Genomic DNA, 24,113 nt, shown 5'->3' with positions numbered 1-24,113 from the left:
GCTCAAGGAAATAAAATAGCGCTTTCAGTATCATATTGCTATTAAATATCAGTGCTAATTGGGGGGAAGAGAGATTATAGAATAAATTTATGACATCCTAGGACCTCAGATCAGTTACTTTGATGATCCTCTCCCTTGAACAGTGCTTCCAATTTGGCTGATCACTGGAAACACCTGAAGAGCTCTTTAGAACACAGAGTCCAGCATCACACATAAGAAGGATTCTGATGATCAATCGGGTGTGGGAACCTCTGCTGTCATCCAGATGATCTTCTGGTTACTGAAAAAGAAACCAAGTGCAAAGGATAATTAATTCAGCATTTGATCTATTAAATTTGAGATAGTGGAAGGACACCTAGTAGGATCTCTGCATGATTTAGCTGGAGATAGGAGACCAGACCTGGGAAGAAATGTCCGAAGTAGAGAAATAAATTTGGGATTTATTTGAAAGGAGGTGATAGTTGGAGTCATGAAATGTCTTCCAGGAAGAAATAGAGGGGGTAAGGAATAGAGGCTGAGGGCAGATATCCACAGAGGCAGGATGGGAGGAAAAAGGAACAGGTAGACATAACAGAGTATTTAGACAGAAGCAGAACCAGGAAGATAAACTGCCACAGAAGGCAAATTAGTGGAGTCCAATTCTATAATCATGAAAGGTAATATGCACTAAGAAAAAAATTGGATTTAATAATTGAAAAGTTACTGGTGAATCCTGAGAGTATTTTCTGGGATAGAAGCAGATGATAGGAGTTGATGAAGTCAGTAAGAAAAGGAAGGAAGCAGATGTAGAGCTCAGAGAAGTTTGGCTATGAAAGAAAGGGGAGAAAAGGTAGTAGCACCTGGATCAACAAGGTCAATAGAAGGTGTTTTCATTCCTACTCTCTTTGGAGTATTTTGCTAACACTAAGTAAGTGGGGAAGCATAATAATTTATTTTAACTATAAAACAATTTACCCAAACCCAGAAATGGCTTCCACCAAACTTAAGATTCATGCATAGTTTTTGTTTGTGTGATTCAGGGAAGTATACATTTGCAGGAGAAAAGTTGGGGTATATGTCCCAAACATAAAATACTGTGACGCCTCTCCAGAAGTGATGATCGGGGCTCCAGTCCCTGGATGCTGCCCCGATACGTGGGACCACCTTGGAATAAAAGAGCTCATACTCTTCTTGCTGTAACAGCTAAGCCAGGACTTTTGCCCCATGTTGGGCTTGGAGCCAGCTTGTCCAAGGCATTCAGGACACAGGTACCCTCATATAGCCTTCTCATTTACATGTGATCAGCTGGAATGAGAGAAGATCTGAAATTCAAGTGTGCTGTTTGTTTGTTTTGATGATGGCAAGGGAAGGCTGGACAGAGTAGGGCTTGGCCTCTGGGCCATGTGCTCCAGTCTAACCTCCCGGAACCCTTCAGATTAAGGTCTGATCCAAGTCAAGTTGGCAATATGTTCCTTTTTTCCCCTTTCATAACTTCTTATTGCATATCTCTCTCATTGGGAAAGTTGACTTTGGTCTGGAATAGGATATTTCTGGATCCCCTGGCTATCTGGCCACCCCAACTTCCAAGGCCAGATTTTGATAGGGGAAAGTAGCCTGCAATGTCTCAAGAAAAAGGGACAAACCAAGTCAAACTCCATAGGGGAAACTAAGATTCAAACAGCATAAAGGCCATATACCATCATCAACCACCGGCTCAGTTTTAGCTAATGGCCTCCACTCCCACTTAGCAGAGAAAATAGAAAGTACCACAGGGGAATGCCATCACTTCCATTGCCAGACGCTTAAAACTGCCTGCACTGCACCCATTTTCCTCCCCACTTCCCTCCTCTTATTATACGGGAGGGTCCTTTTTCCCATCTTAGGTCAATCCTTTTATCCACACTTTGGGTTCTATCCCTCCTGCCTTCTTAGGAAACTTCTCTTTCTTCTACCATAACCTGTTCATTTTCCTCTCTCTTCCTTTTATCTTCCTCTTTGCCCTCTCAACTGGATCCTTTTTATTCTTAAAAATGCCCAAGCCTCTCTTTACATTTTAGAAACCCTCCGTAGGCCTGCATCCCCCTCAGGTTAATACCTATCTCTCACCTTTCAAAGCCAGATTTATCAGTAGAAAGGTTTGGCTTCATTGGCCCTCTGTTGTCATCAGCTTCTATAACCCTCTCCACTGGCTCCCAGCCCATCGCCATCACCCCACTGAAATGGTTCTCATTATGATCCACCTACCTTGAGCCAAATTCAATTGGCATTTTCATTTTTCATCCTATTTGACCTCTTTGAAATATTTGATACCATTGGTCACTCCCTCTAGAAAGCCTCTTCCCCTAGCCTGAGTGACAATATCCACATTCTTCTGTTTCATTTTATTTTGTTTTGTTTCTTTCTTCTCAGTCTTCTTTGTTGATCATCTTCTTTTTCTTGGCTATTAATATTTGGCTACGGGTAGTATCATTTCCATGCCCTTTTCTCTTTCTCCCCAAGTGATCTTTTCCATGACTGTAGTTTCAATGACATCTGTATATTAAGGATTCCAGTTGTATATACTCACTCCAGTGCTCCCCCCACTGACCTTTAGTCCTAGAAACCCAACCTCCTACTTAAAAATCTCTATTAGTGTAAAGACTCTTCAAGCTCAAGCTCATCGCACCCCAAAATGAACTCAAGACCTTCTTCCATTCCAAACCTGGTTTTCTTGCAGAGTTCTTTCTTCCAGTGAATGTCATTTGTATAATCCAACCCGCCTCTATAGTTTTGCTCACACTCTTTATCTCTTCCTGGAATCCTCTTCTCCCTCCCCCGCCCTGTCTCTCTGTCTCTCAATCTCTCTCACTCTTTCTCTCTCTCTCTCATACACACACACACACACACACACAATGTACAAACCTTCTCTTTGTTGACTCCAACACATTCTTCCTGAATACCCACATGAACAAATTTTTACCAGAAACCTTCGCTAACATACTTCCCTTTGTCTTTCTCTTACCCCATTATACCTCCTCATAGCACAATGTGACTTTCTTTTAGTTTTATCTATAAGCTCCCTGAGATAGTATTCCTAATATTAAACAGGGCTTGGCCCATAGTAACAACAAGTATTTATTAAATTTGATCTGTTAAATTGGACCAAGAGGCTGTAGTTCTAAAAATCAAATTTCAGGGTCATGTTGGGGTCAAACTAGAGGAGAGGTATTCCTGGGGTTCTGTACCTCAGGTTTAATGTTTCACAGATGTGCAAGTGAGACAGTCAGCTTCAGAGTAAGGAAGCAAAGACAGTCTACCATCTCACAGAACTGTTGTAAAAATTAAAGTATGCATGAGAAAGTGTTTTATAAGCTGTAATAGCTGTTGTTCATAGATTTGGGTTAATCCCATAATGTGATATAAGATTAATGAGAAAAGAGAAAGGCTTTCATTCAAATTCAGGGTGTAGAACAGTGCCTGGCATGTAGTAGATGCTCACTAATTGTCAATGAATAAATGGCTGTTCCTCATATTAAAATAAGTTAAATTAATGGAATATGCTATTGAATGATCGAATCCTATTCTCTAAAGTATCAGGCTGTCCTTAGAGAGATTTAATTGAAAGATTCTGAAAAATAAGACAGAGTCACATATATGAAGTGGTTTTTAAAAATTAAGATGGTAAAACACACAAATGATCCCTTTAAGATAACCTCAAGACCTATGTCACTAGTTAATTGCAATAGCAATTCTCATCACCCTCTAACTTAATCCTTGAAAACCAGCTTGGGCATCATCTGCTCCAGAAAGTTGGTCATGACTCCCCCCGCCTGGGTTAAGTACTCATCACACTCCCCAATACAAACACAAAAACCACCCCTTGAACTTCTGCTGCACTGTAGAAATATCTCAAACCACACTTTGCCCTATTGTTTTGAAAATCACTGATGTCTTTCCCACCACTCTTTAAGGTCCTCAGGCCAGTGAAATTGTCTTATTCTTCTAATGGTCGCTAATTCCTAACATAGTATCTGGCACTTAGTAGATGTTAAATAAGTTTTTGTTGAACTGAATTCTTGAAGACTTTCATAGATGGTATCAATTTTATAACCTGATTCACTCATGCATTAGCTTTCAGCCAGTTTTCAGCTAATCCCTGTCCATACCTGGAAGGAATGATAACATATCATGTCATAAAGACTTTCTGGACCATTTTCAAAGTACCAAATGTCATTTTTAAAGAATTCTGATCAATACTAGTTTAAATAGATATCAAAAAATCCAATGCATGCATAAACGTTTGCAGTATTTATATAAAGCTAAACTCAACAGTTTCTTCCATTTCCTTTCCTTCATTTAGCATGATATTTTAGCTGATGTTCCTGAACTGCTGGGTAAAGCAAATGCATTTATATTAGAACCAGTATTCCCCCATGAGATTCTGCCAACAGGTGCTCCAGCTTCTTCATTCTATGTACATTTTCCCTTTACTTGCTTTATTACTAGAATTAGAATTCTTTATTAAAGAATTTACTGTGATTACTATAAAGACTGGATCTATTTAAATAAATAAGATTCTTCTAGATTACATAGAGACTGCAAATTTAAGGACCAGTGGCTCCCCAGCATTGTATGATTTGTGGTCAGATAATATCCTGGTAGGGTTTTTGTTTGTTTGTTTGTTTGTTTTCCTACACCCTCACTCAGCTCTGAGTTTCTGCAGGGGAGGAGATATTCCAGGAACATGTCTTTATATTCACAACTCTCAATATTCCAAACACAGAGGAAAATCCTGCTCTAAGAAAATATAGCTTAATTTTCCCCTTCCAAATATGACATACCAGTTTAAGTCCATATATTCCAGATAACTTTCTTCAGTAAATATATAACTTGTGTTATCCCTCTTTGCAACGGTCATATATTTTTAAAGCACCACAATTCACAGAACACTGTCTTATAGAAACAAACAATGGGAAAAGTATACAAATGTTTGATTTATTTCTCTGAGCAAGTACCTCCCCAGAAGAAAATGCATTGCAATATCTTCAAGGCATACGGTTTGTCTTTGGAGGAGGAGGGCAGGGGTGAGGGGAGGGTCATTTTTCGGCAATCTTAAATTGACATCTTTAGTTATATTTGCAAAAACATTATGATTCTTAAATTAAAAAAAAAAAAGTTGTCTTTACCAGTATGGATTTTGAACTCTCCTGATATTGCTTCATACTTTTCCCAAGAATTTTATATTATATATTGCTAGATACACACACACACACACACACACACACTTTACTTCCCTGATTGGTTTCAATTGTATTCTTCTTCTGTCCTCTTCCCCCTCCCACATCTTTTGCCCCAACAGAAGGAACAGTCTTACATATTTTATTTTGGATTAACTGGCTGAACATCCCCAACTACTCTTGCTCTGCAGCGCCCCCTGCTGGTAAAAGACATCATCCAATTTATTTTCTGTCCCTTCCCAGCTGCGCTTGTCAAGCCTGGTGCTTAATCCCAAACCATGCCACAGTCTAGCCACAAATGACCTGCAGGTTCAGCATATCCTGGAACAGGGCTGCCTACCATCTGCAGGGTAGCAACTGTTCCTTGTTTTCAGTGTAGAAAGGGAGCACCAGCGAAATGCATAATTTTTAGGAGTCTTTATTTTCCTGGCTTCTAGAACACATAAGAAAAAAAGGGATTTGAAACTGTTTGTGACTAAAATGATAAAAATAAATCAATGCGGCAAAACATAGACCACCTGAAAATCTTCAGTTGAAGCACAAGTTGAGACATGTCAAAGAGGCATTCTTTTCACAGAGAAGGCATATTAAATTATGCTAGTGCTGACTGCTCTTCCAAGGACTGTTGATAGATGCTTAGGAGAGGAAAATCTTCCTGTCTGGTTGACCTTAAAAGCTGTCTTACCCCAGGCCTTAAACGTTTAAATGTGAACATAAAACATTTTTTCATTGATCCCAGGAAAAAAAAATATTTTCACTGTTCTCTTTAGTTGTTGCTTATCATCTGACCATGCATATACAAAGTTATGTGTGTGTACATAGAGATAGATAGATAGAAAAATATATTAATTCTCAACTAAAGAATAAATACATCATTCAGAATGACAGAACTAGAGTGGAAAACACCCAGGTGATTGCAATTTGTTTTGCCATGCACCCATGAAAACTCCCTAGTGGAAAGAAAATAGAGCAGGCAGGTTATGATAATAGAATATACCTATTTTTCCTCACATTTATCATTATATGTAAGCCAGGCTTCCCAAACAGTGTAAAATGTATACATTTGTATCATAAATAAAATTCCCCCAGGACTGAGTTGAATAGGGGGGAAAAGCTGCAGAACTAATCTACATGAATGTGAATCATGTAACAGAGAAAACAAGACGTTGATTGGAAGAAATAAAGGAGACAAGAACAATGGGAGACAGGAAACAGGACACAGAAGACAAACCGATTCAAAGATTTGGAGTATGTGCCTATTTTGGTATCAGGAAATCTATCTTTAAAAGGAAGGGTGATTAAGCCTAAAACAATGGAAGATACATTATTTTTTGTATGCAATCTCAACAGGAACATCCCTTCAAAAGAGTAACCTCAGGGCTACTTCTAATTCAAGTTTGATGAATTGCATAATTTTATTTAATAGAAAATAACACCACCAGGTGTGTCAGTTACCAAGAGACTAGCAACTGAGCCAGAAATTCCAGGTGGATCAGGTTGTGATTTTTGCAAGCTTCTCACTTAGCAATATCACATGATGGACACACCGAGGCACCCAAGACAATCAAAGCATGATTGGTGAGAGTGGTGCCTATTTTAATAAACCAGAATCATCCCAATGCATTTTGGGGTTTTATATTTGAAAACCAAAGTTGACCCCAAAGAGCCATCTTGATACAACAAAGCAACACAATCCAGGCTGATTTAGTAGAAGCCTCTTAGGCAAAGCTGCTAAACAGTTGTAACTTTTAAGAAAATAAAGACGAAGAAATCAAAACACTGTGTGTTCTCACAATACAAAAGAACTTTCAAGGGACTTTGACTTATGGCAAACCTTGACTTAAAAAATCAGTGTGCCGATGAGAAACTGTTAAGTCATCTTCGTCTGTACTCTATTTGGCAGACACTCACAAAAATACTACCCAGGAAATATCACTCCCATAAAGCAATGCAAAAAAGTCACTAATGTATTACCATATCCGGCAAGGGGAATGCTCTAGAATTTATTTGTTGTTGATGAATTATCAATAGTAGGAGTATATTTATATGCTTTTGTGCAAAAAAAAATTTTTTTTAAAGTAAGCTCTCATTATGCCAATGGGTATATGCTTCTTTGACAGGCTTCTTGGCAGTGACTATAAAAGCAGAATCTTGGGGGGAAATGTCATGAGGGCCCAGCTTATTAAATTTTGTAAATCATAAGGCTTGTCTCCAAATGCAGAGCACTGCCGCTGATTTAGTCGTTGGCCTAGAAACTCTGCTGTTAGGACCATTAAACAGGTCCAGAGTTTAAGTTGCACAGTAAATTATACTCAAAAGAAACAAACGGGGATTTTGGCCTCCTGTTTTCTGTCTGGGTAGTAGGAGCCAGCTGCGCCCCCGTGGCCCTGTGAGATGGTGTTGGATTTTTACAGTGACGCATCCAGCCTCTGCACCTCGATTGAGCCCACCTGAGACTATTGTCAAGTTCTGTGAATTTAATAGCAAAAATGGAGAACCAAATGAAATTAGGCTTTTCCTGTTTGAAAAATCTTCACAGCTAGAGGAGATACAACCAGTAGTCTTTTTAGGTTCTGCCAGCTTTTACAGTCACTTTCAACAAATAGCTATCATTAGAAATAGCAAGGACAATGCAGTTGATCGTTTAAAAATAAAGGGTTGTCATTTTCATTTTTTTTTCTTAAAAGGAATAATGAATTGCCTATAGCTACTATGACTGAAACACCCCTTTAGAGGCCACAAATAAATGAGGCCATAAAGAAAGCATAGTCATATGTCAAAGAAACCCGATCCAAGTAATCATTCTTTGTAGTAACTCTGTCATGAAACTTTCTAATGTTTTGTTTCTATTGAGATGTGAACTGTTAGCTGGTAATTTGGATCCTACTCGGTTATTTAATACCAGATAAACTTTTTCAAAATGAAGGGTTTTTTTTCATTGAAAAAATTTTAGAAGTTTCTAATGGCCAAGTTATAAATAGCCAACTATTTCATTAAAAAAATGAAAAAGGAACTCTTTTCTGAAATATAGAGACTAAAGGAAAATGGCATGGAGCATGTAACGTAACATGATTGTGTTTATATTTTGAAAAAGCATTACATTCTATAATTGTTGCATAGTTTTAACATTTAATTGGCTGGAAATAAATCTCAAAATTGCTCCCATTACACTCAAATAACTTTGGAAGTATGTTTTAAATTCATTATAAAAAGAAAACTATGCTATTCAACATTACTTCCAGAATGAAGCCCTACATACAGTAGACACTCAATAAAGTGGGCTGCTGATAAGCACAATTCTGCCCATCCTAGAGACTTTGTAAACCTAAAATTCAACTGATTTTTTCCTGGTAAATTAGCCTAAACCCATTACCATTGGCAATTTATATCTATGAAGCCCTCCTCAGGGCAAAGGAAAATTAGTGTAGTCATTTCTTGAAGTCTTCCAACCATTCTCCAAGATTCTCAATACCTAGTACTTCGCAATGTCATGCAACGGAATATACCTTGCTTAAATCCACTGAAGAAGATGTTTCCCTCTTGGACATTTTTTATGTTAAAACACAAGAATCTAGTTGGGAAGATATGATTAAAATGTGGTTTGATATCAATAGAAGAAGGGAGGAGCGGAAATCAATACTGGGAGAGCTAATAAAGACAAATGTTCTGTGATGCACAAGGGAAGAAATAATGGATGAAAAATTGAATATGATTCAGCAGTGTAACACTGTCACCAAAAGGCAAGTGCTATATTGGATTCCATTAATAGACATATCATGTAAAACAAGCAAGGCGATTTTTCAGCAGCAGCCGTTCTGAACACTACTGGTTAGGCGAAACTTAGAAAAGCACCGCTACTTTGGGGCCCAAATGTTGCACAAAAAGCTGTATAGGATTTGCAGAGAACAAAAGCAAACACAAAGAAAAAAAATACATTAAGATACATTGATTGATTGCTTGATTGCCAGACTGTAAAACACAAAGTTAAAAAAAAAACAGACTAGCTTTGAGAGATCAAGGTGAACTAAGTCTACGTTCAGTCAAAACCAAAGCCAAAACCAGATAAGGGAAGACAGAATTACTGTTCAAACCAAATGCATAAAGGGAACAAGATCCAGAAAGAGGATAGGGACCCATTGCTTTCATCAGACAGTGGTAGAACCAACAAAAAATGGATTCTAGTTATTTCAGATAACGATCTACATTAATCAGAAAAGAAAATCCCTAGCACATAGCCAAGCATGCAATGACTTAAAGGTATGTCTGGGCTCCCAGTCATTGGATGTATATTCAAAATAATTAGTGTACTCAACCTTTCAAAAGTGATCTGGATCAATGAGCACATGGCTGATGATACATTCAAATATTTATAGTTGTTTTATGGTCTATATAATATGACATCTAGTCAGATTACTTACTAAAAGAACAAAATTGAAAGAAACAGCTGGAAAAATTCAGCTTAAAGTTACAAACTCCAGGGATTGATGAATCCCCACTTTGTAAAAAATCAGTTATCTCAGAATAAAAAGATAGGGAAAATATTAGCTAATTTCATTGAGAACTTACCATATATCAAGTACTGTCCTATATTTTTTACTTAAAAAATCTCATTTAGTACCCAACCAATAAGAGATATATACTATTATTACCTCCATTTTACAAAGGAGAATCTTAGGTATAGGGAAATTAAGTAATTTTGCCCACAAGTTCCAGTGGTCAGAATTTGAACTCTGGCGGGCTAGTTGCAGGGCCTAGAAGGCTATATTGCCCCTCAGTAACCTAGGAATTTACCATAGACTCTGAAGGAACTATTTAGGATGAGCAAGGGTGATAGTATTAATAGATAATAACAGTTGGTGACTAAAGAAATAAACTTACGATGCAGAAAAGAAATTATAATTAGGAATAAGGATAATTTTATGCTTAATGACGGAGATTAACATTAGCACACACATTGTAAAAGGCTAAGGAATATTCTCTCTAGAGACTTTCTAAAATTTTAAATAGTTTAGTTTTCATCTTTTTGTGATGATCTGTTGTGATGATCTGTGAAATTTTTTTTCTGGATGTGGAGTATTACATTAAGTCCTCCTAAACTCTTTTATAGCATATGATTTACATAAATCATAACACTGCTTTGGAAACATCATACCAGGGGACTTCTAAGGGAATATTTAATGTCTGTCTGATATAGATTAATTTAATTTTTAGTTTCTGTCTACTATAGATTAATCTCATTAATAGAGGCAGCTGGCTACATAATCATATCCCCAAATTTTGTATCTCTTGGGTCCCATTGAAAGAATAGGCAGTTAGAAATGGGAATAGGAAAGCAATCTAGAATATGGTCATGATTAATAACAATTACCTAAATTATATCACTTATAGGATAAGCACACCAAATTTAGAAACATTATCCAAAGATATTATTTGTGGTATACGGAAGAGTTCTAGCTGCAAAACAGACATTGCATTCATGCTGATTCTTATAAAAATCCAATGATTATAAATAATTTCCTCTTGCCATATAGCTTCCAGATATTTCAATATGCCTTGGTATTCTGTTTCTCTCTCTTTCCCCCCCGCTTCCCTGAACAGGTATCATTGAAAGAATATTTCATTTCTGGCCAGACTAATGATCTTACAGTTGATATAGGACTTCTTCTTTCAACTCTAATGTCCATTACCACTTGAAACATGTACACAGCAACTCCATTCCACTGGAGATGTTTCCCCACCTGCCCCATTATTCTGGTCTTCCTCACTCTATAAAGATCTTGAAGGACATTTAGAACATCATATTCTTTCATGATGGGCTCATTCATCTGCCCACTGTGGATAAAATTGCATAGATAAGTGATCATTCCCTTTCTGCTCAAGGAGTTTTCTCACAAAACTCCTGTTTTGGAGATTAAAGACTTTTGTCCAATGCAATGTTTAATTCTCACATATAATACTGTGAATTTATGAACTGGATGCCAGAGTCAGGAACAGCATGCTTTCTCTGGAATCTAAATCTTGAGACTTCTCAAAAAAAACCAAAACAAACAACAACAACAACAACAAAAAAAAAAAAACAGTAACATTGTTTATATAAAATACTGTTTCTTCACTGTTCTTTATTGACTATCCACTAATTGATAAAACACTGTTCATACCTAGCAAGGTTTAGAACAGACAGGATTGGTTCAAATATTGATTCTTCCACTTTCTAGCTATATAAATTGACAACTCTTCACCTATTTCTGCATGTTTAATTTTACTTATGTTGCATGAAGACTTTGAAGGTTAGAGATCAAATCAAATTACTATGGCTATCTTGCATACAGCAGATACACAATGAATGATAGCTTTTAAAATTATATTTATAATCTAATTAAGTCTAAAGTGCATTAGAAAGCCAAAGAAGAGTCCAAAAGAAGGCAGCAGATTCTTGCACAGAAAATCTGGAAGTTGGGATTGGAAGGGTCTCTTCCAGTATTCCATTCCTATGGACCTACTTTGTGCTTCTAAGACTTCTTTACTGGTTAGATAGTTTCAAGAGGACAGGATTCCAAACTCCCTACTTCTTCCATCAAAGAACCTCAGAGGTTATTTGTTTGGGCTTCCACATAAGCTTTTATCTGATAAAATATTCCTTTTAGTGGAATAACCTTGGAAGCTGCAAGAGGTGTCCAAAATTCAAACATACGTATATATGTATATGTACATACATATGTATTAATTCTTTAAGTATTTAAAAAATGCACAATTTGTCAAGTTCAGGGGTCTCTAATGTTAGAAGGAAAAATATTCTGCATATTTTAAGAGTCAAAGCAATGCAAAATCCAATCAAGAGGCTTAGCCACTGGAGAGAGGATTATAGAGTAATTTGACTTGTGGAGTATATGATTAGCTTTGGCTTTAAGTTATGAAGTCCTGCAGAGAAAGACAACTACCATATGATTTCTCTTACATGTGGACTCTAAAAAACAAAACAAAAAAATGAAGAAACAAAAAACCAGAAATAGACCCATAAATACGGAGAATTAATGGTTGCCAGAGGAGAGGTGGGTGGGAAGGTGGGCAAAATGGATGAAAGGAAGTGGGAGATATGGGCTTCCAGTTATGGAATGAATAAGTCACGGGGATAAAAGTTACAGTAGAGAGTATAGTCAATGGTATTATAATAGCATTGTGTGGTGACAAATGGTAGCTCCACTTGGGTGAGCACAGCATAATTTTGTACACCTGAAACTAATGTGACATTGTGTGTCAACTCTACTGCAATAAAAAAGAAAAAGTTGTGAAGTCCTTGTCACATACAATAAGTAGGGGTCAGTCCATCCTAGCCACATCACAGACAAAGAATCAGTTGTTTCCTGACCAGAACTTTTGATTGTTTATAACTTCAGCAAACTGAGAAGGCAACCAAAAACATCACTCTTGAGAAATGGACTCTAAAAAACGTTTTAGGCAACAAAATTGTAACCCCCAGAAGAAACATTGTTCAAGTCATGCAGATATAGAATTAAATATAAGATATTTAAGACAACCCTCCTTCTTTCTTTCCTTCCTTCCTTTCTTCAAAAATATCTATTGACTATAAGCTAGGTGCCAGGTACTGTTCTGGGCAATGTGGATACACTCATGAGCAAAGCAGAAAAATCTCTCCCTTTGCAAACCTTACCTTCTAGTCAAGGAATAAATGCAATAAACATAATAAATGAGTAGAACTGATCATGCCAATGCCCTGTTTACATTTCCTCCACACTCATTAGTTGAAGACTATTAACTATGAACGAACAACTGCAACTTTCTGCCTGAGCCCCAGGAGCACTCTTCCCACACTAGAGGAAAGATAGAAATGAGTGTTGAAGTCCTGAAAACAGCCCTCGGCCAATGGCAGGAAGGGTGCTGATAGGTACATACCCCTAGTTTCCTCATCTCTTGGTGGGAAGCAATTGAGCCTCAATTGTCCACAGAGATAATCTGCTTAATAACCTACCTCTCCTTGACTCACTACCTTACTGCCCTGCCTCTTTATCTTGAGGTCACCTCCCAGTAAATTATTGCACTGAAATTTTGTCTTAGGATTTGCTTCTAAAAGAACCTGTTTAATACCAGACAAGTAAATTTTATAGTATATTAAAAGGTGATATGTTATGAAAAATATAGAAAATAGAAATAAAAACATAAAGCACATTAAGGAGGATCTAGATTAGAAGAGACAATGTAGTAGAGGGCATTTGAACAGAGACTTGAAGGAGACAAAGGAGTAAACTGTGGGGATGTCTAGAGGAAAGGTAATGTAGAGGTCCTAAAGTGGAGTATGTCTGGTGCATTCGAGACTTTGGAGGAGACCTTGTGACCATCATAGAGTGTGTAAAGAAGAGAGTCATAGAAAATAGGGTATGAGAGAGGTAACAGTTGTAGGGAGGCATTAAAAATTTTATAAGGTCTTATAAAGACTTTGGATGCTAGCCTAAGTGATAGAGTGATATGGAAGAATTTGAGCAGAGGAGTAACATAATCTGACACATCTTAAAAGCTTCTCTTTAGTTACTGTGTTGAGAAAGACTACAAGAGGTCAAAGACAGAAGCAGGAAGAGCAGATAGACATCTATTACAAAAATGCATGCGGCAGTCCATCAACAGATGAATGGATTAATAGATTGTGGCATTTACATACAATGAAATATTATTTAGCCATAAAAAGGCATCAAAGATATTATGGTAAATGAAAAAGGCCAGACACAAAAGGTTGCATGTTGCATGATTTCATGTATAAGAAATGCCCAAAATAAGTGAATCCATAGAGACAGAAAGCAGATTATTTCTAGGGGTTGGGTGGAAGCAGATTTGGAAGTAACATGTGAGTGGGTGTAGGGTTTTACTTTGAGATGATGAAAATATTTTGGAACTAGATAAAGAGCATGGTTGACAACATTGGGAATGTACTCAATGCCACTGAATAATTAACTCTAAAATGGTTAATTTTATGTTATGTGATCTTCACCTCAATTAAAAAAAAAACTTAAAAAGGAAAAAAAAATACTTAAAAAAATAATGATGGTTTGAACCAGAGGACTAGTAATGAAGGTGATGAGAATGGTAGGATTGTGGACATATTTTATAGGTGGTATCAGGAGAATTTCAGGACCAGATGTCAGTGTGAAGTGTAAAAAAGGACTTCAAAGTTTTGGGCTTGAGCAGCTATAGGAATAAATTTGCCATTTATAGGTACAGGAAGATTGCAGTTAGAACATACTTAGGGTAGAAGATTAAGAGTTTAGTTTTGAATATAAGTTTGAGCTGTGTATTTAATAGTCAAGAGAATTTTGAAATGTCTAGCATGCAGGACAAAGGTCAGGCTAGTATCACACCCATTGCATTATTATTTTCATATCAGTGAACAGTGAACAATCAGTATTTTAAGTATGTGTTAAGTTTAAGAGAATTTAGTTTATTAGAGTAACATGTCAGCCTTGTAATTATGAGCTAAAATGTATAAGCAAAATGAATAAATAAAATGTATAAGCAGAATTTAAATAGATTGGTGATTTTAAGTGGAAATTTTGGCTTTTATATAATATCAGATCATTTAAAAGAACTTAAAGCTTTCCATATTTGTATTTTTAATTTATTAGGTCTCGTAAGAAATTATTAAATTCTTGAGACTTTCCAGTCATATCACTGACACAGTTGAAAAGACAAGAAAGTGTTCTCTATCCATGACATTTAAGTGATTCAAAGGTGTATACACTTGCCAACAGATCCAACTGTTGTTCAAAGGCCCTTAAAAGTTATTGTAGACATATAAACATATAGTCAGTTTTATAAAATGAACCTAAAGCTTCAGGAAGAACTAGGCTTCTAAATCTCAAACTTGAATAGATTGACCACTATTCCTTAAAAGCATGTTAACTATTGACTGGTCTTTTCTACCCACAAAACTGCCCCCAAGAGCATCAACACACTCACACTCAATAGCTTGCTCTGAGGAAAAATGAAGAGGTTGAATGTCTATTGCGTGGTTAAGCATATGTCTGAAGACCAGAGAAATTGAATGTGCTACTTAAAACTTCAAAGCCTAGATTTCCAGATATTTCCCAGTATTATTGATGCCTAAAGGGGACGGTGGTCTAATTGTGGCTTATTTTGGAGGTTCTGGGATTCTTTGTTGCATGTCAAGTTATCCAGGCAAATGTTTGGATGTCCATCTTGTTGAGATGCTTGATGACTTTCACTACTCGAGCTGTTTTAACTAAATTCACCACCACACATACAAAAAGAAGAAAAGAAAAAAAAATAAAAGAAAGAAAAGGGGAAGAGCTAAACGTAATTGAGGGTAAATATTATCTTAATAAAGTGAAGAGTCAAGCTAGGTGACACTTTTTCTTTTTGATAGGAATAAAGAGTGACTCTAAAGCAATGTCATCGATTTTCTTAGGTGGCTTGCATATTGACTTTGAAGGCATTTTTCAAAGGGAGGCTTGAAAATGATCTTCAACAATGGTAATGATGTTAGTGTAATGTAGAGTTTCCCTATGGGGCACTTTAAAGGACTCATTTGGATGTTTAAGTCCTGCTATGTAGGCTTTTAAAAAATTCATTTGTGATTACACACTGCATATTTTCTATAAACTAATTGGTTAGCGAAAGCAATATACAGCAATAAGAGAACTAAGAGAGTAGCAGGAAGGACATCACTCTGAACACAATAGGTTTGATAACATTTACAGATCAAATATAATTTTGGAGGCCTAAATGATTTTTTAAACACATTTTCAAGGGCTGCTAAAAGCTATACTAATAGTTACCAATATATCTAAGACTGACTACGTATAAGGCATTTTACACCACCTATAAATATTCATAACAACCTCCCTGCTAAATAGATACCACTGCTCCAATTTTAGAGGTAAGGAAATTGAGGGTCAGAAAAGTTGAATTGTCCAAAGTCATGCCGTAAAGCAGGACAAAACCACGATTTGAATTAGTCTGTTCGGTGCCGTGCCCTGAGTGTGATACTGAATAAAATACTCTCTAAAAGAGAAAAAGCAAAGGAGGCAGTGTCCCCCTGTCCTCCTCTAGGATACAGATTTATGGGTATATTTATGACTTACCTACATCCAAAATGTTCTCATACAAATCGTTTAATGTATTTCTTAAATGATGCTCAACTCAAGCAAGCATTTCATGTCATCAAACCTGACTTTTATTTTTTTTTTCCTTTTAAACCCAACTTGTTTTACTGTTTCAAAGAATCTAAATCCTGTATCTAAATGTAATAATAATTTTTAAAATCAAAAGTACCTGAAACACTATCGGATAGATGGACAGTGATGAACTTTCTGATGAATGAAGGAAACTTTAGGTTATGATTCACATTTGCACCAGATTCTTACTTGATGAAAAAAAAGTCTTCTTTTTTATAATGACCAAGGGAATAGGCCTATAGATATCCCTTATAAGGATTCCTTGATGCCAGAGGGTATCAGCATAAAAAAGTAATAAAAGAGAGCTCACAAAGATCTAAAAAGTTTATGGAAAGAACAACTGCTTCATAATGAGAGTTTCCAGATCACAAAGTAGAAAGAAGAAATCCAACTATAAATCTATATTCAGAGTACAGCAGGGGAAATAGGAGATGAGGTCATTTCTGCCTTACTTTTTGAGCGGCACAGATCTTATGAACAGAGGCGGAAGCTATTCAATAACATTTATTGCGAGGCCTAGTTCAGTGCCTTCCACGGGTGGGCAGTCAATACATCTTATCTGGAGATGATATTTATGCAATGATAATCAGTCTACCTCAGCACAGCAATTTTGGGGGAGAATATTGTCTGTAGTAAGGTTAAGCCTTGTGAAGTTAAATAATAAAAAGAAGGGCAAAGACCAGATGTGGAAAGTGCTCAAAAAAGAAATTAAGGTTTATGCAATATTTGCATAAGCACTGGCAGTTACAAATCAGAGAAGTAAATGTGTTTTCAGAAAAATTCGAAACACATTTTGGTAAATGGCAGGGAAAGCATTAAAATTATACCTGATTCTCTCCTCCCTCCATCTTTGCCAAGAGTACATATTGATTGACTCATTCAGACAGTAGAGACAAGGACTCAGAAGTCTGACCTTTGTTCCAGGTCAGGGTGGGATGGATGATCTATAATGGAGTCCTTTTTACCTTCGTCTCTTGACTCTATGTACACGAAATTAACAAATGATAAGCATTACCCCTAGAGTTTTTGCCACACAAATATCAAACTAAGTAATTTCATACAATGATTTAATGCTTTGGTTTGATTATGTAAAATGATTTAAACATTAAAAAATGATTTAAACATAAAAAACATAAAAAAATGATTTTGAGTTGAGAATTCTTATTTTCCTAGAATGATCTAAAGTTCATTATCTCATTGAAACGCACGCACACATACATAACACACACACACACACACACACCACACACCGGGGCTCTCTCAGTGAAGAGTCAGGTGCTGATATATGAACTGACCTTGCATCTAGGAAAAAAGTCCCAAGCTGTGCTGACAGTTAATGTAGAAAAAATTTATACTTTTCCTTATGAACAATTTATTTTTAATGTAGCTTTTGTAGGGAATTTTTAAATATTGGACTTTGGACTATTCTTTTTATATCTAATAAAGAACACCTGTTTAAGGAATGGCTGGTGGAAAGGAAAAAAATGAGGAATGGGGAAGGGGGAAACGTACCGAAGCCCTGCCAGTTTTTAAAGGTGGCAGGTAGAAATTATGTCATTCCATTCGCCATAAAGTTACCTAACGTGTATGTCTCAAAAGTTGCTAATGTATACTGGACTCAAAAATAATATGTAAAGTGAAAGATGTAAATAATCAGAGCTGAATCTGTCACCGTAACAGTCTCAATTTCTCATTTAATGTTTGTATGATTAGTGAGAAGAAAGCCACACAGGACTGGACACCTTGTGACAAACCCAAAAAAGAAAGAGGTCATTTACTGCAAACTTCAAGTGACCCAACCACTAAAATCATTCCTATGTTAAGGTTTAATTTTAGTTGTCTTAGGTTTGCCTACATCCTTCCTTTTTTGCACTCATAAGCTCAGTTTGGAAGTCTACGGCGGGTATGAGTCCAGTGAAGATTCCAGCAGTCAGCTAGGAACAGTAACTTCTACCTGACCTTCTTACAGAAAAAGTTGGGAAGAAGAAAACCCAAGCTGTTCAGTGAGCAGAGACAATGAAACCTAAGAGAGAGAGATTTCTTTCTCGTAGTCAGAGGGGATGCATGGATAGGTCAAGCAACGGGAGTGTAGGAAGCCAACTTGTCCCAGGAGCAGCCGTTAGCCGAACAGCCAGAAGAGATCAGCAGAAAATAAGAATGGACATTCTTTCTCTGGGGTTTCTCATTTCTCATTTTACACAGACTACTCTCTACAGCCATATTGCAGCTTCGTCTCTGACTTTCTTCTGTGAGGAAGTCTGTGTTCACGATTTAAACGGGCAAAGTTTACAACAAATCTTTACAAGCAGACAGCTGAAGCCTTGGGAGCCAGTCACTTTGAAATCCGGAGGACAAAACCAAAATTCCATGTTGCATTGACACCAAGTTCAATTAGCAATAATCATGCCTCGGATAAACCTCATTGGCTACGATACTGCCACTGTGCAAAGCTGTGACACCAAGTTCAAATAAATTATGGATTTGTTCTTGTGGAAACATAGTAGACTACACACACACTAATAAGCAAATTCTAAATTTGTCACACTTTTCTCATTAAGCCTGGCATAAGCACATGTATGCACATACATGTGAAAGAGAGAGAGAGGAAAAAAAAAAAAAACTATAGCAAATGGACAAAGAGAGAACCCAAAGGAGACTGAACAATTTTTTTTTTGTTCTTTGTAATGTTCAAGTACTTAGTAATTACTAAATAATAATATATTTGATTCAGGGGGGGAAATTTCATGTTAGAATTGGGGGAAAAAAATCTTTCCAAGTAGGACTCTGTGTGAGTCTAGCTGAATGAGAGATGGCCAGACAAGGGGCATAAATCAAGCAGTGGTCAGTTTAGGAAAATCAGCCAAGACAAGGTGCAGACAAACAAGGTATTCAGCCAGACCTTATTAAATATCATGCTTCATCCACTCAACACTCATAAATAGTGAGCACCTATAATATTCCAAGCTCAAGCACTGCTTTCAGTGACTTCACAGATAACCTTGTCCAGCTGGCCAAAGGTGACATATCTGGGAGGCAGTCAACAGGAATCAGAAATTCAGGCTAATGAGAAGAAAGACAAGGATCAGACACCTGGGTGAAGTAATGAAGCCAAAGGAGAGAACCTGGGCCCTCAGGCCACTGGACCCGCCAAGCTTTGCAGAGAGGTGCTTCTTCTAAATTCGGGAAAGCTCTTGTATCACAGAGGGAGGAAACTAAAGCTGACCAAAATCATATTCCATCTTGCTTAGTTCCGTATCAGCCCCCATATCACCCTACTCTCATCCCATCCTCACTCCCGTCTTTGTGCATTTCTGCTCAAACCCCTTATATTAGTACAAAAAAGATTTCTCAGTGCATTCCTCCCCATCACCTCCTGCCTTTTCTCTACTCTCACTCTTCACCCGAGCCAGATGGAAGCAATTTCAGATCTGCACATGCAACATGCTCTTTCACGCTTACATCTTCCCACCCAAGCCTCTGTTTGATGAGTTCTCACATATGCTCGGCGTTGTGCCAAGTGCTCAATGTGAATTGCTCATATAATCCCCATGAAAAGGTTACAGTGATTATTACTATTTTATAGACAAGGAAACTGAGACTTAAAGAGTTAGACACTTGCCCAATTCTTCATAGCCATGAGTTGAATTAAGGGCTAACTCTCTGTGACCTGCCTCCAAAGTTCATTTCATCATGTATCATGCCATGCCCTGCCTTCTGTCTGGCTGACTCACACCTCAAACAAACTTTCCCTTACTCCGTAATTTGATTTAGATGCAGTTCAGTATTCTCTCTAAACAGGCTGCCTATTCCTGTATCACAGCACTCATCATGCTCATCTGCACCGCTTGATTTGCTTGAGCATCTTTGCTCCAGTGTTGGCAAAAAGCCCACAAGCCCTTTAGATTCCCAGTGTTTACCCTAATGCCTGGTCCTTGGAAGGCGTTCAAGAAAAGTTTGTTGACTCCCTCAGGAATAAATAAATGTCATATAGGTATGTAGTCGTGGGTAGTGGAGGGATTACAACACAAGTCTACCTGATTTCCAAGGCCTTCCTCTTCCAGTGTATTATACTAGCTCCCAGCTCATCAGGAATGAATGTCCTTACTCCATTCGTAAAGTGGAGATAAGATTATTCGGTCAGTCATCCTTGAATTAGATGATGGGAGAACCAGAATTCAAATCTATTGTTTCTAATATCAGGCAGAGTAGGAACTCTATTACAAGTGTTTATTGAATAAATAAGTCTGGTTCTATCATATAGATAGCCCCTGCCTCCTGTGTTCTTTGCTGCTTGCATAGTTTAACAGTGAGCATTGTATGCTCTAGAACATTGCCACTCAGGTTGCGATCTGTGGGCCAGTGGGATCATCCTCACCAGGGAGCCTGTTAGAAATGTAGGATCTCAGGCCCTGCCCAGACCTACTAAATCAGAATTTGCATTTCATCAAGCTCCCTGAGTGACTAGTGGACATGGTGAAATTTGGGAAGCACTAACTCTAGAATATACAGTATGTATGGAGATGTGATTCCCACCTAAGAGACTTGCAATCTGAGTTAAAGAGAAAGAAAATCATCCTGGTCATAAAATACAGTAACTTAGCACTATAAAACAATATCAGCAAAGGAAGAACAACACTGATGTAAATTGGAAGCCACAGAGAATAAAGTATTGCAGTATTTCTTAGGCAGAGAAGACGGAGCCCTCAATTGAGGTGCTGTGTGCAAAAGACTGGTAGTGAGCTCATTGCCCAGCACACCTGCATCTAAATCATAATGAGGACAGGTCGGCTTCATATCATAACTCAAAGAGAAGGTTTGTATAGTGGATAAGGTGGTAGGATCTGGAGGTAGACTACCTGGGTTCAAATTCCAGCTCAGTCACCGACAAGCTCAGTGATTTTGTGACACTGGGTATATTGCTTACACCTCGTTTCTTTTTGAAAAATGGGACAGTAAAGGCACCTGACTTACAGAGTTGTGATGAACATGAGATGGGAGCACTTCGCAGAACGTCTGACACAAAAAAGCACTTAATAGAAATAATAATATTGCATAATCATAATCATTCTTGAAATACATAAGCGTATTTGTTTATTTTGGGAGGGCTCCTCTCCCTGGTAGGCTTTATTGGTGGCCTGGGTTGTCCCATTGCTGTTTCCACCTCTCCATCCCAAAATGTGGCTGCCTTTCTTCAGATCAGGGCGCATAAGTAGGGTGCAGTTGACCATAAGCAGGTTAACCTTGTATGAAAAGGTTGTGTGTAGAACTATACGTGCCTATTTGTTCAGAAATGTTCATAGCTTTTATTAGATATTCAAAGGCACAAATGGCCTCAGAAAGGTCATGAATCTCTGTTCTAAATGAGAGGGGATGGCATGGCTGAGAGCACAATATCAGCAACAGACTTCATTCTGGTCCTGTCTTCACTAGCTGTGTGACTTATCTAAAAGTGTCTTCTCTCTTTAAAGTGGGGACAGTAACACCATCTTCATAATCTCATTTCCTGTGAGGGATCGTGTAAGGATTCAGAATGCCATGCTCTGTGAAATGGTACTCTGTAATGGTAAGGAGTTTCCAGATGTTAGTGGCAGCTGTTCTTATTAGAGACTTCTCAAACATTTTCTCCCACAACTGGTTCAGGAGAGCATACCCACTCACTCCAAGGAGCTGTGTTCTCAGGAAACATCCCCTTCCAGAGCGACAAGTGAGACAAGCTGGGCAGGAGGCTTCCACACCCATAACTGGTGCCCCTGCTGTGTTTACAAAGACAGAGACAGTTGAGTATAAGGAGAGGGAAATGCAGCAGGGAAGATTGGTTACAAAGAAATGTCACTCCAGCAGTAAAAGGTGATGGCGGTAGCAGCTCTGGGTGCTCTGGGTGCTCTGGGTGGTGGTCCTGTGATCTCCAGACAGACGTCTGAGGCACACATGCCCAGATGTGTCTCCAGCCAGCAGTGTTTTCTCTTCAGCAACACGTCTCCAGGCAGCCTTGCTGTGACGTTTCCACGTATTAACAATAAGAAGGAGTGAAATCTGGAATTCAGAAGTCAAAAGATTCTGCTCTTTTCATTCAAAGAGGTCAGAACAAAGCAGTATACAGAGGGAGGAAAAAACAACCTCCACAAGTAGATCAGGACATAAGCCTGACTTTGACCTTAGGTATTTCTACACCGTAATCGAGCGGACTGTCAGGAAGCTATGTGTAGGAGATAGTGGAGGCACAAGTGAAAATACGACAGAGCGGGGTGTGAGTGTAGTGCTAGATCCGTAACACCTTCACCTCGCGGCACACTTGTGCATCCCGTGCATTTGCCGGCAGCTTTCCTGCCCATCAAGAGGGAATCTAGCAGGCAGGCTGCTAAAAGGGAACTATTTGGAAGTCAGATTTCTGTCTATGTCAGTAGGACAAGCGTGGGACAGTCCTGTGCTGAGGGCCCAAGGAGCACGAGAGTTTTTAAAGATGTGTCATGGTCTTCCTCATGGGCTTGAACAATCCATTCCAGCTAGTCTTTCCCAGCTTGCATTCCTTTTATATTTAAAAAGGAAAATGGAAGGCTCTCTCTGTCTTGCGCTTATTTCTTTCAGATCAGAAACAAGGATATGAAGTCAGTTCCTGAAGAAATGACATAGGAAAGCTATTTAAGACTTTAAATTCTTGATGATGTGGAAAAATAGGATGATGTTGGGTGTTTCCTGTCTCCCCCTGGGACTGAGTCATTGTGTGTGTTAGCCATGAGCATATTTCACCAATTTGTTCACATCTTCTTCTCCCTGAGCTTTACTGCTTGAACAGTGCCAGTAATGAGCAGAAACGTATTTGTCTCTCATAACTGTCAGAGATGACGCAGGGAAGCCAAATGAATGTGGGAGGTACTGTTTTGTTTCTAATTAGCAAGGGTTTTCAAATATTTGTGTAAAGAAAAGAAGTCAACATTCAAAAGGTTGGAATCTTTTGCCCTTTTCTATGTTTTTCTTTAAGGAAAAAAAAAAAGGAAATGCTGTGTGTACAATTCAATGGAAATGATAGGGATAGCTAAAAATGAAATATGAAAAAAAATTAAGTCATCCAGGTACCATGAAGCAACGCACAGCTGAAGGTACCTTATTACTTTATATTATACCTTCTCATTCTAAATAACTACTGTTATATAATATGAATCATTGATGTTTAATAATAGAAATAACCACAGTCAGATGGCAAATCAAGAAGAAAGGATCTGTACTTTGAAAAAAAGAACTCTCTTAATGTACATGCCACATAAACGTTCAGGGCTTGAGCTCTGAAAGGAATCCTGCAGTGGGGAGCTATTGAGAAAAGCGGTTCTGAGCAAAAGAGGAGGGGGGCAAAGCCAGATTCAAGTCTGGCTCTTTCCCAGCTGAAGTAAGTGACACTATGAAAGTACGTTGAGGCCTAGCTGTGTGTGTGAATATCACCACACATTGGCACCCTTTCTGGTTGCCTAGTAGCCGCTAGCAAAATTCAATGGGCCACTTGTCCATCCGTCAAAAATACCTTTGGATGGGTCTAATAAGAAGAGAGCTCAGTATTATGCATCTTAAGGGAATTAAAAAAAAAAAAAAAAACTAGACATTATGACTCAAAAACAAAAAGCAAAACATGAAAAGAAAAATATCTCTTCAGGGAAAAACAGCAACAAATAGAAGGCATTAATATTGCAGAGTGCAATATATTAATAGTGAAAAGTCAAAAGTAAAG

The 24,113-nt window shown here is 37.8% G+C and overlaps 1 long non-coding RNA gene and 1 pseudogene across 1 annotated transcript in view; one reads left to right on the top strand and one right to left on the bottom strand.

The window, feature by feature from the left end:
- Window positions 1-24,113, top strand: part of LOC118009355 — a 104,523-nt gene that overhangs the window by 40,511 nt on the left and 39,899 nt on the right. The gene's annotated exons all lie outside the window — the stretch shown is intronic.
- Window positions 18,739-18,848, bottom strand: LOC118009750 (annotated as a pseudogene).

Source organism: Mirounga leonina, unplaced genomic scaffold (genome assembly GCF_011800145.1).
Source record: "Mirounga leonina isolate KUSES-001 unplaced genomic scaffold, KU_Mleo_1.0 Mir_127, whole genome shotgun sequence".
Lineage (NCBI taxonomy): Eukaryota > Metazoa > Chordata > Mammalia > Carnivora > Phocidae > Mirounga > Mirounga leonina.
This window is presented reverse-complemented; position numbering and strand designations above follow the sequence as displayed.